The 18,322-nt window shown below is 39.9% G+C and overlaps 1 protein-coding gene across 1 annotated transcript in view; it reads left to right on the forward strand.

The window, feature by feature from the left end:
* The window catches only part of slc38a8a (solute carrier family 38 member 8a), a 126,844-nt gene that overhangs the window by 67,076 nt on the left and 41,446 nt on the right, over positions 1–18,322 (forward strand). The window lies entirely within an intron of this gene.

Raw genomic sequence — 18,322 nt, forward strand, 5'->3', positions numbered from 1 at the left:
ATGCCTGGTTGCCAGCCTCGCAACCACTTTTAAAAGTTAGCGTTGAGCCCTGCAATAGGTTAATCCAATGTAATGTGTCTGTCACTTTGAAAAAATTATTGATAATCCATAATTCAATTTTTTATGTCAAAAACTGAGTTTTCATATTAGCTGCTAATGATAGCTTCCAGAGTGTATGACAGCTTCCTGTTTTGGCTATGCGTCACTCTCACTCCTTATTTGGTAACGTGTGTGTGTGTGTGTGTATGTGGAACGTCCCCTCGATTCTATTGGCTCTAGCGGTTAAAAAGAGATGTCAATCATCAAAATCGACCAAGGGGGGCCAGAGATAGGTCAAATGATCCCAGAAGTGGTTATTTTTTGCTAAATCTCTTTCACTATAAGTAATGTTTTTTTTTTTGGACGGACACAATCATGTACATTTTTTTACTATGTTCAATCTGAATTTACTTTAAAATAAAAAAAATCTATATTGATTCTGACTCTTCTACATCCAACTCACAGGTTTATTTTTAACAGGTTAATGTAAATAACCCAATTTGTGTTCTTTGAAATTGAAAAGGATATTGCATTGTGTTTGTTACTTTCGTTGCATTTGTATATCAATCAATGTTTATTTATATAGCCCAATATCACAAATGTTACATTTGTCTCAGTGGACTTCACAGTTTTTACAAAATATCAGTATGACAATACGACACCCTCTGTCCTTAGACCCTCACATCGTACAAGGAAAAACTTCCGGAGAAAACCCACAGTTTTAAAGGGAAAAATGGGAGAAACCTCAGGGAGAGCAACAGAGGAGGGATCCCTCTCCCAGGACGGACAGACGTGCAATAGATGCCGTGTGTAAATTGAAAAGATAATACATTTGCAACATAGGTAGTCCAAATGTTTGGAAATGCATGTGTGTATAATAGGAAGATGAATCCACAAGGATATCCATCCAGGACCTATGATCCAGGACTACAGTCACGACTCAAGATCCAGGGCTCGCGATGCAGGACACAGGACCGCAGGATCATCCATGACTCCGGATCCCAGCGTATATAGACACCAAAAAGAAAGAAATGTGGGGAAGCTGGGTTAATCGGAACATGAGAGTACACAGGTATAGACAGATAGAAGTAAGAAGTAAGATGTCCCCCGACAAACTAAGCCTATATCAGCAAAACTAGGGGCTGAATCTAATCAGCCCTAACTATAAGCTTTATCAAAAAGGAAGGTCTTAAGCGCACTCTTAAAAACGGATAGGGTGTCTGCCGCCCGAACACAAACTGGAAGCTGATTCCACAAATGTGGAGCTTGATAAGAAAAGGCTCTGGCTCCCATTGTACTTTTAGAGACTCTTGGAACAACCAACAACCCTGCATTCTTGGAACGCAATGCCCTAATAGGACAGTAGGGTATAATGAGTTCTTTAAGGTAAGATGGTGCCTGCCCATTAAGGGCTTCGTAGGCAAGAAGAAGAATTTTAAATTCTATCCTGTGTTCTATAGGGAGCCAGTGTAAGGCAGCCAGAACATGAGTAATGTGGTCCCTTTTCTTAACTCTGGTTAGTACACGAGCTGCAGCATTTTGAATCAGCTGAAGCGACTTAACTGACTTCTTGGTACACCCTGATATTAAAGAGTTACAATAATCCAGCCTTGTAGTAACAAATGCATGGACTAGTTTCTCTGCATCGTTTTGAGGCAAGATATGCCTGATTTGTACAATGTTACGTAGATGGAAGTAGGCGGTCCTTGAAATTGATTTTATGTGGCCGTTAAAGGATAAATCCTGATCAAATATAACACCAAGACTCCTTACAGTCTCACCGGAGACCAAATGAATGCCATCCATAGTTAGTATATCTTTAGATAATTTGTTTCGTAGATTCTTCGGGCCGAGTACAATAACTTTGTCGTGTTTAACATCAAAAAGTTTAAGGTCATCCACGTTTTTAAGTCCTTGAGGCAGTCTTGAATTTTATTTAGATGATTCATTTCATCAGGCTTGATTGATAAATATAGTTGAGTATCACCCGCATAACAATGAAGATGTACAGAGTGATTTCTTATAATGTGAACAAAATAGGTCCGAGCACTGAGCCCTGTGGCACTCCATGGCTAACTTTGGTTTGCATGGAAGATTCATCGTTGACACGTACAAACTGAGAGCGTTCAGATAGATAGGACCTAAACCAGCCTAAAGCAGTTCCCTGTATGCCAACTAAGTGCTCTAGTCTTTGCAATAAGATGTCATGGACGATAGTATCAAATGCAGCACTGAGATCGACTAAAACAAGAATAGAGACAAGTCCCTTGTCTGAGGCTATTAGAATGTCATTGGTGACTTTAACCAGAGCTGTCTCTGTGCTATGATGTGTTCTAAAGCCAGACTGAACATCTTCAAATAAATCATTGTTTTTTAAGTAATCACACAACTGTTTTGCGACTGCTTTCTCAAGAATTTTTGAGAGGAACGGAAGATTAGAAATAGGTCTATAGTTGGCTAAAACCTCTGGATCGAGGTTGTGCTTTTTAAGAAGCGGTTTTATCACTGCTACTTTGAATGATTGTGGAACATAGCCTGATAATAAAGACATATTCATAATATTTTATAAAGAAGTTCTAATTAATGGAAAAACTTCCTTTAACAGCTTAGTTGGAATTGGGTCTAAGATACACGTTGATGGTTTAGAAGAGAGAATCGTTGAATTTAATTGTTCAAGGTTTATGGCTGAAAAGCATTCTAATTTACTAATATTAGAACTTAAGTTTCCGGGAGCTGTTGATAACACTATACTGGTCAAAGGCAAGAGGTCATTAATTTTGTTTCTAAGAGTAACAATTTTATCGTTAAAAAAGCACATAAAATCATTACTACTGAGTGCTATGGGAGTAGAAGGCTTAATCAAGCTGTGGCTCTCTGTCAGCCTGACTACAGTGCTGAAAAGAAATCTTGCATTATTCTTATTCTCATCTATTAATGAAGAGTAGTAGGCTGCTCTCGCTTTGCGCAGTGCTTATATTCATTGAGAGTAATATGCCAAATTAAACGAGATTCTTCAAATTTAGTGGAACGCCATATCCTTTCAAGTTGTCTCGACTTTTGCTTTATTTTGCAGGTTTCGGCATTATGCCATGGAGCTAATCTATGTTGTTTTATTTTCTTCTTTTTCAAAGGAGCAACAGAGTCTAATTTTATTCGCAGCGCATCTGTAGCACTATCAACAACATTATCAATTTGGGGTGGTGTACATTTTGTATACGTTTCCTCCCTTACATGCAGACATGCTATCGAGTTAAGTATTGGTGGAATCTCTTCCTTAAATTTGGCTATAGCACTAACAGATAGGTTTTCTGCTGCAGGAGCTTTTGACTAATGCTTTGTAGTCTAGTAACAGTACTTCAAAAGTTACTAAGAAATGGTCGGATAAAGCAGGATTATGCGGTTCAACTAATAGTTGCTCAATTTCAATACTATAAGTCAGAACAAGGTCGAGAGTGTGATTATAACAGTGGGTTGGTTTATTTACACTCTGACGGAAACCAACAGAATCTAATATAGAGTTAAATACAGTAAGGATATTTTTATCAACATGAATATTAAAGTCACCTACGATAATTACTTTATCTGTTTTAAGTACCAAAGTTGTTAAAAACTCAGAGAATTCTGATAAGAATTCTGAATAAGGACCTGGTGCACGGTACACTGTAACAAATAATATTGGCTGCAAAGTTTTCCAGGTCGGATGAGTAAGACTAAAAACGAGACTTTCAAAGGAGGTATAATTTAATTTTGGTTTAGTATTGATAAGTACATTTGAGTCAAAGATGGCTGCAACTCCACCTCCTCGGCCTGTGCCTCGGGCAATATGAGTATTGATATGGCTGGGTGGAGTGGCCTCATTTATGCTGACATATTCTTCATGTCTCAACCAAGTTTCAGTGAGACAGCATATATCAATATTATAATCTGATATTACATCATTTACCAATATTGCTTTAGATGCTAGAGATCTTATGTTTAAGAGACCTTATTTAGACTTCCTGTTTTGTTGCACTGTAGTAGTTGTTACATTTACTTTTATTAGGTTATTATGTATGACACGTCTATTAGGTTTTACCTTAAATTGTCCTTGGTCAGACACACACACCGTTAATATTGGGTATTTTATTGGGTATTTTATTGGGTTCGGGATTCCTATGGATGACTGCCTAGGAGAGAGCGCAGAGAAGCGTGTAAGACTGCGACTCCGCCTCCTGGTCTCAACTCCAGTTTGTCATGGATTAAGTCCACAGAGCCCTGAAATGTTTGCCGAAATTAGATTTGCACCTTCCAAAGTAGGATGAATGCCGTCTCTCTTCATCAGACCAGGTTTTCCCCAGAAGGCTGTCCAATTATTTACAAAGCCCACATTGTTTGCTAAAATAGGAAGCCATGTATATGTCTTACATGGCTTCCTATTTTGTTTGGACATGCTTTTATTTTGAAGGAGAGTCAGCGCTGTTGACAGGAAGTTGTTGTTGCTATGGAAACAACGTGACAGAGAAAAGGAGCGGAGATTAAGGGAGAAAAGTAATATCTACATATAAAGAATGATAAAGTTTATGGTTAAGTGTTAGCACACCCCGAAGAGGCACAAGCTCTTACGTTGATATTGGAGATTTCAATAAATTCAATTTGGCAGCCGCAGTACAGCGGAATAACGAAATTGAAAACCGAATAGTAGGCCAACGACCGAATATTCGGGTACAGCCTTAATATAAATGTGTTCATGCTCAACACAAGCTGATTTCACATGGACCTTTATTCAGCTCCACCATTAGGTCGATGCATAACAGGTTATCTTAAAGGTGGGGTAGGTAAGTTTGAGAAACTGGCTCGAGATACACTTTTTGTTATATTCCATGGAATGCTCTTAACATCCCGATAGCAATGAATATCTTAAGTGCTTTGACAAAAAATCCATAAAAAATGTCATCTGTGGAAGCCGTAGTAAAAAGCATGACCAATCATTTTAGCCGGCCCAGCTAAAATAACTGGATGGCCTACCTGCCGGTCAGCCTTCCATCTGTGCACAAACTTATTTCGTGCCCTCATTGGTCATGTGCGCGTTCGTGTGTGTTGGAGGAGGGGCTCTGTAAGGAAGTAGCAGATTTGTTCCGGCTGTGTATTTTCAAATTCTAGCGCAATCGAGCTGGTTTCTCCAAAATGACCTACAATATATAAATGAACATTTCAATCTAGTGTGCATATATTTCACGTTTATTTCCATGAATATATTTTCAGTCTGGATCCATCCAGTTCCACCTTCATGCCAAAATGTCCAATTTATACACAGGATCCTCACATAACCCAACATGCAGATTGGAGATCATCTGAACACCGCTGAATTCTACGGTAGGCCAAACTATTCAAATGCATGGCATAGGCAAAGAAACAAAATAATTGTAAAGCACTGAAACATAATACAGAAACACACTATGAAAATATATTTGAAGACTTTTGTTCTGCCCTCACTGTTGTTATGAGTACAGTTATGCAGACAGATAACTCCTCGACAAGTGGCAAGCGTTAATCTTCTTTAATAAGATGTTTACATCCACAAGTCAACAGAGTAAAACTGAAAGAAACACAATATACATAGAAATTAGGCACTTAGCTGTGATGCAGAAATATATATACGGTTAATTACGTCACCAACATCACAAAATATGCATATGAAAATGTTTACATGCAAAAGTTATGTGTAATACACACGAAAACACATGTGCTAACCATACATCAAACATCAATGAATAGCAATCTACTTAACCTGTTAAACCCCGAGCCTGTTTTTCAGGTTTCAGGCTCGAAAATGACATTCCCAGAACAAATGACTATAACTTCACTTCTAAAAGGTTTATATGAATAATTGTTGTTATCAAAGCAAGGTTACATCTGTGAGTTGGATGTAGATATGTCAGAATCAATATAGATTTTTTCTGTGTCAGAGTAAATTCAGATGGAACATAGCAAAAAAATGTAAATTCCTGTCTCCGCCTAAAGAAAACCCATTACTTATAGTGAAGACCAACCTTGAATGATGGCTTAGTAGCCTAAAAGCTTTAGGAATCCAAAGTATAACATAATAAGTACCCTGTATCAAGATTGAGGCAAAAAAAGTGACATTTTACCTTTTTAGAGAGGTTTATGAAAATAAAGTCCAGGCGGAATAAGCTTTGGTTCCATCAGTGCCATTTGACCTTTTTCAGGTACCAGACTATAAAAATCATTGTATTACATTGGATCATCACTATAGGTATTCATTCCACCCAAAACAAAACAAAAAAAATATTTTAAAAAAATAAATATATTTTTTAAAATAATTTAAAAAAAAAAATATTTGTGTGTGTGTACTAGGTGTGTGTAAGTGTAGGTGTGTGTGTGTATGTGTAGCTGTGTGGGTATGTGTGGGTAGGTGTGTAAGTGTAGCTGTGTGTGTATGTAACTGTACCAACGCACTATACAATAAAACCACACTGTAGGTCATTGTGTGTAGGTGTACTTGCACAATAAAAAAAAACCGGAAACATAGGTAACATTTGACTCCAACTGGGGCAGATTTATTTCAAACATTTTACCAACACACTATAGGCATGTAAAAACAAACATTTTACCAATGTACTATACTATAAAACCACACTGTAGGTTTGTAAAAACAACAAATATTTTACCAACACACTATACAATAAAATCACACTAGGTATATAAAAACAAGTATTTTTTTTAAATAAACACTCGCAAAACGTTATACCTACCTGAACTTTATACCTACCTGAATGTTCCAGTAATTAGGTCGTGCCACTCCCTGAAACAGTTCTTTTTGACAGTGAAGCACAGAGGGACCTGGCACTTCCTGCAGTACACAGGTGTCTTCACCCTTTTGAGTCCAGCATCTAGGCACCTCCTGCAGTTCTTCCTGACCTTGGTGGCATCTTCCCCATAATACTCGGACATGCATGTGAGTGGTGGAGGAGGGGGTGGAGGTGCAGGACCTTCAGCAGGGCCTTCAGCAAACTCCAACAATTCTGCAGCAAGCTGCTCCCTGAAAGTCTTCTGGGTGTGTGGCTTTGTCCTGCTGGGGTCACTCCTCATTACATTACATTTCACTTGTTAGACGCTTTTATCCAAAGCGACTTACATACTCAATACTGTGGGCAATCCCCACAGGAGCAATTTGGGGTGAAGTGTCTTGCCCAGGGACACAACGACATGCTGACTGTAGAGATAACTTCTGTGTAGCTATGCAGTGGGAGTCACCGACTCAGGAAGGAGACACGGGAAGAGCAGTAGCTTTGATGTCAAACACATGATGGTTTATTTGGAGTTAAACGGCCGGAGGATTCACATCACAAGTCCAAGAGTCAGAGGTTCTGACTTCACGGTAGAGTTGCCACGTCAATTCTGGAGAGCCTCTCTCTTGCCAGCCCATCTAACTGGTTTCGCAGAGAGTAAACAACATATTTGAGGAGATAGCCTAAACAGTGTGGGAACACAGAGCTACTTGCCTCGGACACTTATGACCTCGAAGATTTTACCTTGGAGTCCACAAATACAGAGAAGGAAGTGTCCCAGTGTACCCACAACACAGACCATCTGTGACCCAGTATTGACCGGTCACAGAATGGGAACAATAACATTATTGGCTAAGCCGCCTGTGTCCTTAAAGAAGGTAAACAGACATCGAGGTTTGTCCTGTATGTTACTAATTGGCGTCTTATGATAATTATTTCCACAACAGTCCTCTCTTTTTATCATTTATGATAACCTAAAAACATTAGTCTAATAATAATTTGGTCAATAATTAACTCAATAGGCGTCTCCAGGTTCGAGTGTGGTCTCACCTTACATCAATTATATCACAAAGTGGAATAAGATTGAAACATTCAATCACAATGATTGATACAGCCAATCATAATAGGAAAAATCATCTCTCATCAGTGTTTGATCATCTTTTGTCAAAAGCATAATAATGAACACACATAAAACACAGGTGCACAATGGCTAAATATTTGTTTTTAAACTAATATATCTGATCATTTACCATTAGTTAATTTCATTCATCAAACTATAAAATCAAAACCAGCTTGCCGCTTTAAAGATTTACTTCAAGGCAATCACTAGTCAAAAGCATTTTAAAACTCAGGATCGTAAGAGATCCAGCTAAAAATGTACAGTTAGAGTATATAATTCACACTGGTGATTTGATCAATCTGTAATCTGCAAAAGTGCAGTGTCCTCAATTTTAGGATTACTTTTACCGTTTACTCAAATACGCTTTAGTCAAGAGTAAGGCACTTAGTGAAATCAATACATTCATTTTAGTCAAGTACATTGTTCAAAATCTGAAAAGGAAAAGTTAGGCAAATATTCAAAGACTTTTGTAAAAACCTGGAAAGGAAGGATTAAACATTTTTAAACCTTGAATTATTACATTTGTAAATGCTACCACTGATCTGTACCAAATTAAGTCTATCAAGTATTCCTATTAGCCATACTTACCTGAGCAGCTACTTATGGTACTTGGAAAGGATTCTTCTGTGTTTATCTAATGTTGAGAATATCAATTTCTTTAAATTATACTTCTCTAATTTGAGGATCAAATATGCTACATAATTGTTATATGAAATATTATAAATATTTGTTTTGGGCCAAAACTGAAATTAATCCAGTACTTGAAACATCATTGTAGGTCTTTCTATGCATGGATAATACATTAAAGAGTAGTGTTGTTAAGCCTGATTGCTGGATTCAAATCCACTAGAGTGCATGTACCTATCCAGAGGGGAGCCAGAACTTGATAGAGCTTGTCGCCGCACAACCAAACGTAATCTTGTGGCGAGCTAAACCCCACATCACTGGGCCAGGCCAGTTGTATTGCTCACGGTTGCGTTGTCGTTGTCCCAGGCGAGCCGTCATCACGAGGTGGGAATGCTCCATGGGGTGTGTGTGTGTATTCCTTCGGTCGATTTTGTGACACGGACAGTCAGACTCCGCACACCGGTAACACAAACGAGGAACCAGAGGGCATATGGAACCGCTCAGCTGGCACTCGCTCGTGATACCTTGTGTGTAGTGTGTTTTGGTGTATGTAGTGCAAGTGTGGTGCAAGTTGGTGATTAGGACACATCACTTGTTGTCATCTACTTCTGTTGGTGATTAGGACACATCACTTGTTGTCATCTACTTTTGTTGGTGATTAGGACCTTGCAGTGGCTGGCGTGGACCCACGTAGCTCTCTCTCTCTGACCCTTGGCCTTCAGAGCTGTCCTACTGTAGTTATTGGGTTAACACTTGATAGGGATGTTTTCCTGAGTGCAGACAACTCAAGGTAATGGATTAGCACATTATCATTTAAATACAAAAATAGGATAGGCCCCTCAGAATTATTTGGGAGCCTTCCTGAGACATGCACATGCATAAATGTAAGGTTTGTGTTAGTCATTTAACATGCAAGAATCATAAACTCATCAGTCCAAAGTAGAGAAATGTTATTGTAATTTAAAGGTGAGCTAGTCCCTGCGGATATCACCCCTTCTCAATGATTCTAAATGTTATATTAATTCACCATTTACCGTTTGATAACATATTAGTTTATCAGAAATATTTTCCTCTTCCATAAAACATAGGTTTGAGAAATAAATGTTCCAATATAAAATCAATTACTCAATATAATTGACTCTTCCCTCCCTTTTCTTACATATGTCTCATATGAAATAATAACTTAGGAGTCTATTTAAGCATGGTGTAATCTATTAATCGAGAAGACTCAGTATCACCTGTGTGCAGCTTACAAAAAAACCAATTGTGAGAAACATATATTATGCAGGAAATGCATACCTTTGTTAAAAAAACAAAGCATATCTGATTTGGGAGGAAAAGCTTCATCCCCCTTAACATCTGAGTCACTACTGAAGGCATAGCATGAATGATAGTGAGTGTCTGAGGGTGTTATTACTGAGAAATGTCAAACACATTCAAAACCTTATATTTGAAAACAGGTTTGCATTCCTTCTCTTAAAATGACGTTATCATTGGAAACAATAAAAGCTAATTGTTTTGATGTAGAATCTATCAATTGAATTGTTAGAGCAGAACAGAATGGTCGTATTGTAGCCTGAGTACCTTGCAGCCTTCAGTTTCACCAGGTGGATACACTGTCTATATAATGTGAATACATGTAGAACTAGACATTCAGAGGCTCCTGACATTTAGGCCTATTTTAAAAAATAGTAGGGGCTTTTAACAGCTTGCCAACCTACAGGCATCCTCTGCATAGCAGTATGAATAGCCTTAAAAAAACAACCCACTCTGCGGTAACGAGAGTCATATTTCTGAACCAAATGCCCTAAGTTAAGCCGTTAGTCCCATCTGACTGACCCAAGGGTTGGTGCTGGTGTGACCGGGAGGCTTCCAGGTGTTCAGATGTCAAGCTTTCAGTTCATGGCTTGGTGGGGGGAGTGGCCCACGTTAGACAGTATTGTTCAGTTTGAGGAGCGGCATTGTCTCTGGAAGCAGGTAATGGTGTCCATTCTCAGAGCAGCCATAGCATCTCTGTGACTGCACTCAGCCGGACTGTAGCAGGGTAGAACTGAGTGATTCTTAGTGAAGCCGTCCAAGGCCATAGACAGAATGGAACCACGTACCAACAAAAGGGACACAAGGTCATCAATGTCTCTCTTTACCATTGGCCTAATTGCACAACAAATTAGTGGGAAAAATGTGGAGCACTAATCCATCATCATGTGAAATGTTGAGTTAATCTAAATAATTACTTATGGGTTGAAATCAAATTAACATTAGAACTAAAGTCAGTCATAATTGGACTTTCCACGGATCCGAATCTAAGCAATACACCATTTCCCCAGCTCTGTAATGAAAAGGATAACAAGATTAGGTACTTTACAGGAGTGTTCCACACCCAAACATGCACACTTATCTTATTCTAGTAGAGATTAGAGGACAAGGTCTAATGTTGTGAACAAAATGATCAATTCAAAGTTATTTAGTTTATTGTTATGTACCACATTTAATTTAATAATTAATCTTGAATTACTAATAACTTTAAAGAAGGCAACAATTTACAATTTGGATGAAGTGATTACTCATCCAAAGTGTGTGTGTGTGTGTGTGCTTATCTGCCCAAGGTTTAAAACATTTGGGACAGCACAGCAGTGAGAATGTTATGAGAACCAATCTGTTGTTTATACTAAACTCGAAGGAAGCTAGACTGGAACATTTTAAATAAATCAAAACACTTGCACATTAATTAAATACATTTCACATTTAGCTCGAGCTGGGTTCAATACTTTTCTTTATGGTATTTAAAATTGGGCTCGAGTAGAACCCCTGGATTTGGCTTGCAACACAAAGTGATACTGATCTCTGTAGGACTTGGAAATGTCATGATTCAAAGTGTGGGCCTGTGAAAGAGAGGCCCTTGGAAAACAACACCTATTTTGTAACTGTAATTACCTATTTTAAAGAAATTGCAACATTATACTTTTAAAGAATTGCTCAATTAATTTAACACATTTATTATGCACACAATAAAAACTTCAACAAATATATTGATCCTGGCTTAACCAGCAACCTTTACTCTGTTGTTCATAAGCTCGCTTTCAGAAAACTTGTCAGTAGTTTAACAACTATTTTAATTTTAGTATTGTCTATGGAGACCAATTGGTTGATACTAGAAATATTTTCAAGCAGTTTAATAAATAATGTTAAACTATTTTTAAAACTGTAATTGAACTTCAACTTATATTAATTACCTGATTCCAGTGGCCAGTTGGAACAGACAATCAACACAGTTTCCATTTTGCTGCAACAGCGCAAAAGGTTTCAACAACAATTAGTATTATGTCTGAGTCTTGTTCTGCTTATCTGCTTTGTTTCGGAATGTGTTCAATACATTACGTTTTTATTCATTATTACTATACAATACATAGATTAAGAATAAATGAAACAAATAATACAACATTGACCTAAAACCAGATTTTGCAACCCTGATCTCCTCAGGCAGGTCTCTGAGGGTCTCGGGGCGCAGGACGGGCATAGGGTTTATACAAGGTCACAAAGATATCTTAACATACCAGCAATACCATCTAAGAATGGATTCTTAAAGCAATATAATCTTATTTTCTTCTTACACCTACAGCGCACACCCTGCACAGTGGGCTTCTTGTTTACATTTTCCCCTGCACTCAGAGGCAGGACATAAAAACACTTTTTATTTTTCTCAAGTCATTTACTTTTGGTGAGATAACTAAAGTTTAGTTCATTTTACCTTGTCTATGGACTGATTAATTATTGTTACAAAACATACACAAGACGGCGGGACAAACCAATATAGACCCCCCATACAAACAATCAGACAAACAAAACATACTCTTAATAAACACCAGCGCGACAGCAAAGCTCATCAGCTCAATTTAGTCCGGATTTTAGAGATCTTAGAGGGGGTGGGGAATTCTCTCCAGTGCGGCGTCTTCTCACGCCTCACCCTTGTATACAAGTGATTTATCGGTGCCTGAAAGCCGTCCAAGAGCGATAACTAGCTTATCCTCTTGCGACAACCACTAGGCTATTTGTTTCTAGTGGCGCTGTGCCCCCCCGATCGGAGCCCACAGACTTTTCCCTGCCCTTTCTCTCCAAACAACAGCTCAGTTGACTGTAGTCCGTACGACCAGCCGATATACACTTGCTATCGAGTTCACCTCAAGGTGAAACACAGTTTGCCTATGCTTGCTTTCCACTACACACCTCTGATCAATTAGCCTATCATTTTATGTATGCACTCCTGACCGCCACCTGCTCCAGAGAGCCGTAGCGCATCGGGTGATGCACGCACTTCGCGCTGGCCCGTCTAACCATGAGAAAAGCGGTCCTAAACAACGAGTGCTTTTAGACCGTCCCGTTTGAAGGACGGCGGTGCCGTGAGTTAAAACCTATAGGCAATAAGCTGTGACTTTCTTCCTCTCAGCCTGCACTGCTCCAGCCCCACACACACGCAGTGAGGTTTCTTTTACACACACACACGCAAGGCTGCAGCTGGAGCCGTGTTTTTACAGAGAGGTGATAGCAGCAAATATCTTTGGCTGCTTATTTTCAACTGCTGTGCTTAGCCACTAAGACCCCCAAAATCCGGCGATTTGTCCAATACAAATCTTTTACATTGCTTTCAATTCACACAGAAGCTCCACTTCACTGATGCCCTTTCCTTAAGGTATCTCTAAACATGAGCTGTGTATGCCTGTATGGCACTTCCGTCCCAAGCAGCATACACAGAGGAAATAAGCCAGGACTGAGTCCCCAGACACTGATTCCCTGGGTTTATCATCCCCAAATGTTCATTAACCAAAAGGAAACGCAGCCGATCAGTTTCACAGGTAATTTTAGGATACCGTCAATCACAGATTCTGATAAGGCAATGTCCAAAGTAGATTTGAAAATCACACTTACCACAATCTGAAGATCTGTTGGCATCCTGCCGACAACGCCAATTTGTAGAGATAACTTCTGTGTAGCTATGCAGTGGGAGTCACCGACTCAGGAAGGAGACACGGGAAGAGCAGTAGCTTTGATGTCAAACACATGATGGTTTATTTGGAGTTAAACGGCCGGAGGATTCACATCACAAGTCCAAGAGTCAGAGGTTCTGACTTCACGGTAGAGTTGCCACGTCAATTCTGGAGAGCCTCTCTCTTGCCAGCCCATCTAACTGGTTTCGCAGAGAGTAAACAACATATTTGAGGAGATAGCCTAAACCAGGGGTGCCCAACCTTTTTTGAACCGAGAGCTACTTTTAAAGTTGCCAGTCTGCCGAGATCTACCAGTCCAAATAGAGAGGTAGCCATTACTGACAGCCTACTACCAGGTAAATACACACTTCTTGTATAAAACTGACCTTTGTACGATGAATACTTCATAAAATACTGCAGATCCTTTATCTTACCTCTTTCTAATCTACACACATACAAGTATTTAACTGAAGTTACACAACAGTGCTGTTGATACAGAGTTGGAGTTTATTCACACGTCACATACTACAGTGGGTCATGTTTTCAAGAAACATTGAACAGTGCTGCCACATATGACACAGGAGAAAAAGAAAAGACGCTGAACCCTTTATTTGCCATTATATAAAAATAGTGTTGCTACAAAAGTATAAATTAGGCTTACTAATAAGACAACTCAGATCTGAAGCTACACAGGAATCTGCTGCCAAAGTGCAATAAAAAAGACAAAATCAATAGAATCAAACCTTTTTTTTGTTGCATTTTAGTAGAGTATAAAAATAAATGCCTTTAAAATAGGATGCTAGCAACACTAGTTTCTTAACCTGAATTGATAATAGACTATAATCAATTTAAACAGAACAGACCTTAATGTTTGCATTCTTATACCATGTTGTACAATAATTATAATGAATAAGTTCAAACAAACTAAAACTTACAGCAGATTAATAGCGGTATCTAACTTGAGTTTTTATTATATCAAAAACCTGTTGAAATGCTACTGTTATTTTTACTATCCCCAAAAGCACGTCGGCAGCCTCCAGGACTGCTTCTTTCACAACTTCGCCGTCTTTGAAAGACTTCATGTGTTTCGCAAGAACGTGACTGACACGATAAGATGCTATGGTAGCAGCCTTGCTCTTGTTGTTGGGCCTGGTGAAAATGGACTGCTGTGCATTTAGCTGCCCTTTCAGGTCCCTCCCCTTTTGGAGCGTAGGGCAGAATTAGGAGGGAATTCCGTCTCGTAGCGTTTGTGCACTGTTTTGAAATGCCGCTCCTAAATTACCCTTCTTCGATAAAGCCACGCTCGCATTGCAGATGAGACAGATGGACTTTGAATTGGAATAGATAACAAAATAATCATCCTCCCACTCGGAGTGAGAATTATATGTTTTGCTTCTGCCATAATTGCGGTCTTGTGTGTGTGCGGCCTGTCACTCCTGTGTTGACACGGACAACGTTAGCGAACTAGTGCAGTGCACACTGCCCACTGCTCACCAGCCACGCCCCGACACATGGGGTCACGCCGGCCAATCACAAAGCTTTGATGCGTTCAAGTGCATTATTCTGGCACGGGAAGATTATGTTATAGGACATTAACGATAAAACAGAATATTGTTGTTCTATTTTTAGACACATCTCGCGATCGACTGGGAATCTCCCCGCGATCGACCGGTCGATCGCGATCGACTGGTTGGGCACCCCTGGCCTAAACAGTGTGGGAACACAGAGCTACTTGCCTCGGACACTTATGACCTCGAAGATTTTACCTTGGAGTCCACAAATACAGAGAAGGAAGTGTCCCAGTGTACCCACAACACAGACCATCTGTATCCCAGTATTGACCGGTCACAGAATGGGAACAATAACATTATTGGCTAAGCCGCCTGTGTCCTTAAAGAAGGTAAACAGACATCGAGGTTTGTCCTGTATGTTACTAATTGGCGTCTTATGATAATTATTTCCACAACACTGACTGCAGTGGGGTTTGAACCTGTGACCTCCTGATCCGAATACCAACTCACAACCCACTGCACCACAGGCCTCCCTCATCTAACAAATGTGGAAAAACAAAGAGATTAGATTAATTCACTGGCTTATACTTATAGGATAATATTAGACTATAAATGAATAATATTACACCAAATAAATAAGTAAACACATGTATATTCATTCACTGGCCATTCATTTAGAAAATGTAACTCCAAAAAGATAAGTAACACTATTTAGAATTTTGCCTAATCATTCCTGTAGCTTCTTGGCTAAGCTAACACTGTGATGCAGTTCCACCAAACACAAAAGTAATATATAAAAAGGATAATATTGGACTATAAATGAATAATATTACACCAAATAAATAAGTAAACACATGTATATATTCATTCACTGGCCATTAATTTAGAAAATGTAACTCCAAAAAGACAAGTAACACTATTTAGCATTTTGCCTAATCATTCCTGTAGCTTCTTGGCTAAGCTAGCACTGTGACGCAGTTCCACCAAACACATAAGTAATATATAAAAACAGAGAGATGACATACCTTTCCCGTGGTGGAAGTTCAACATTCGAGTCACTACTGTCCGGATCCAGGTCTGGCTGGAGGAGATCTTCATCATCCGACGAAGAGTAATCTGGTATGAGCTATCGTCAGCTAGCATCTCTAGCACCTGCTCGCCTCGGTGGTGAAGCTCTCCCTTCTGGCTGCGTAATGCGTAATGGAGCCGGAGCGGGCGTAGTTTATACTACGCAGGATCATATCTTTGAAACCCATTGGTCGATTTGGGTGATTGACACATTTTCTGAACCGTTAGACCCAATAGAATCGAGTGACAGTTAGTAAGTCCCGCTAAACACTTACGTCAAGTAGAGAGAGGTTTGCGTAAACAGCACGTGAGACAGCATTAGCTCGGGACTGCGAAACTTTATACCTACTCTGCTGCCATGAATGTAATGATAGATTATCAGGAACAATTCTAAAGTGACTAATAGACATTGGATTAACCTTAAACAGCGTTTTTATTCCCTTGAACACGAGCTTTGATCACAAAACAGCAACGGTAAGACATCATTATTGTTATGGTTTTGAAAACTGTTGTTTTTTTTCTTCTCTGTTCTGGCTGATATCTCAGTGAGTTTGTGTCCTACAGTGATGATACTTATAATAAAATAATCTGCGGAGTATCAGCTTTCAGATGATATGTAGTTTGTGCAGAACATATTAAGTTTTAAAGATCGTTTTTGCTAGTTAGCACCGGAAGTAGCATCTGCCCGTTTTAGCTAAGGGCTAATGCTAACGCTTCTTGTGAGACTTGTGTTTTGTTTCGGTAAAAATGGTTCATATAGTCAGTTAGCTGAGATTCTTCTCGTTAATCTGGTATAACACATTAATAGGTTTTTAAATATTAAGATGCCCTGAGACCAGTGCATGACATTAAGGATTTTGGGAGATGGCCCTGTGGGCCATCTAAGCTAATTTACAGATGGCCCTGAGCCCAATAGAGATTGCCCTGAAAAATGCGTGCGGACGAAATGGCACGAAGGGTTTGGGGGGCCTCCGTCCCCCTAGAAAATTTAGATTTTTGCAGGTCTTAGATGCTGTCTGGTGCATTCTCTAGACTGAATTATAAGATGAAACACCACAATATTATATTGTACCACCAGACCTTCCTTCCACCAACACACTAACCTCCTTTTCCCCTCTCTCTCCAAGTGAGGTTCTTACCCTCATTACCTCTGCCCGCCCTACCACCTGTCCTCTGGACCCTATCCCTTCAAACCTCCTTCAGACTATCGCTCCTGATATTCTACCGTTTCTCACCCATTTCATCAACACTTCTCTAACTTCTGGTCACTTTCCAAACAGTCTCAAGGAGGCAAGAGTAAACCCTCTCCTAAAGAAACCCACTCTCAACCCGTCTGATGTTATAAACTACAGGCCTGTCTCTCTCCTCCCGTTCCTGTCTAAATCACTTGAACGCGCTGTCTTTAAACAACTCTCCTGTTATCTCAATCAGAACAACCTTCTGGATCCGCACCAGTCTGGTTTCAAGGCAGGTCACTCCACAGAAACTGCTCTCATTGCTGTCACGGAGGAACTGCACACTGCCAAAACTGCATCCCTCTCCTCTGTCATCATCCTGTTGGACCTGTCTGCTGCATTCGACACGGTGAATCATCAGATCCTCCTTCGCACTCTCCAAAAACTTGGAGTTTCTGGCTCTGCACTTTCCCTCCTCACCTCATACCTGAAAGACCGTACCTACAGGGTGACTTGGAGAGGGTCTGAGTCCGACCCTTGTCAATTAACTACGGGGGTCCCTCAGGGCTCTGTTCTTGGTCCCCTCCTCTTCTCCTTGTACACAAACTCGCTCGGATCAGTCATTAGCCCGCATGGTTTTTCTTACCACTGCTACGCTGACGACACCCAATTAATTCTGTCCTTTCCCCGCTCAGAGACCCAGGTCGTCGCACGCATCTCTGCTTGTCTAGCTGACATCTCTCAGTGGATGTCTGCTCACCACCTCAAGCTCAACCTTGACAAGACTGAGCTGCTCTTCCTCCAGGGAAAAGATTGTCCAACTCTTGACCTGACAATCAACATCGGCACCTCAGTTGTTTCCCCGACTCAGACTGCAAGGAATCTGGGTGTGACCCTAGATAACAACCTGTCCTTCACTGCAAACATCGCTGCTACAACCCGCTGCTGCAGATACACGCTTTACAACATCAGGAAGATACGTCCCCAGCTGACTCAGAAAGCGACTCAGGTT

Source organism: Gymnodraco acuticeps, unplaced genomic scaffold (assembly GCF_902827175.1).
Source record: "Gymnodraco acuticeps unplaced genomic scaffold, fGymAcu1.1, whole genome shotgun sequence".
Classification (NCBI taxonomy): Eukaryota; Metazoa; Chordata; class Actinopteri; order Perciformes; family Bathydraconidae; genus Gymnodraco; species Gymnodraco acuticeps.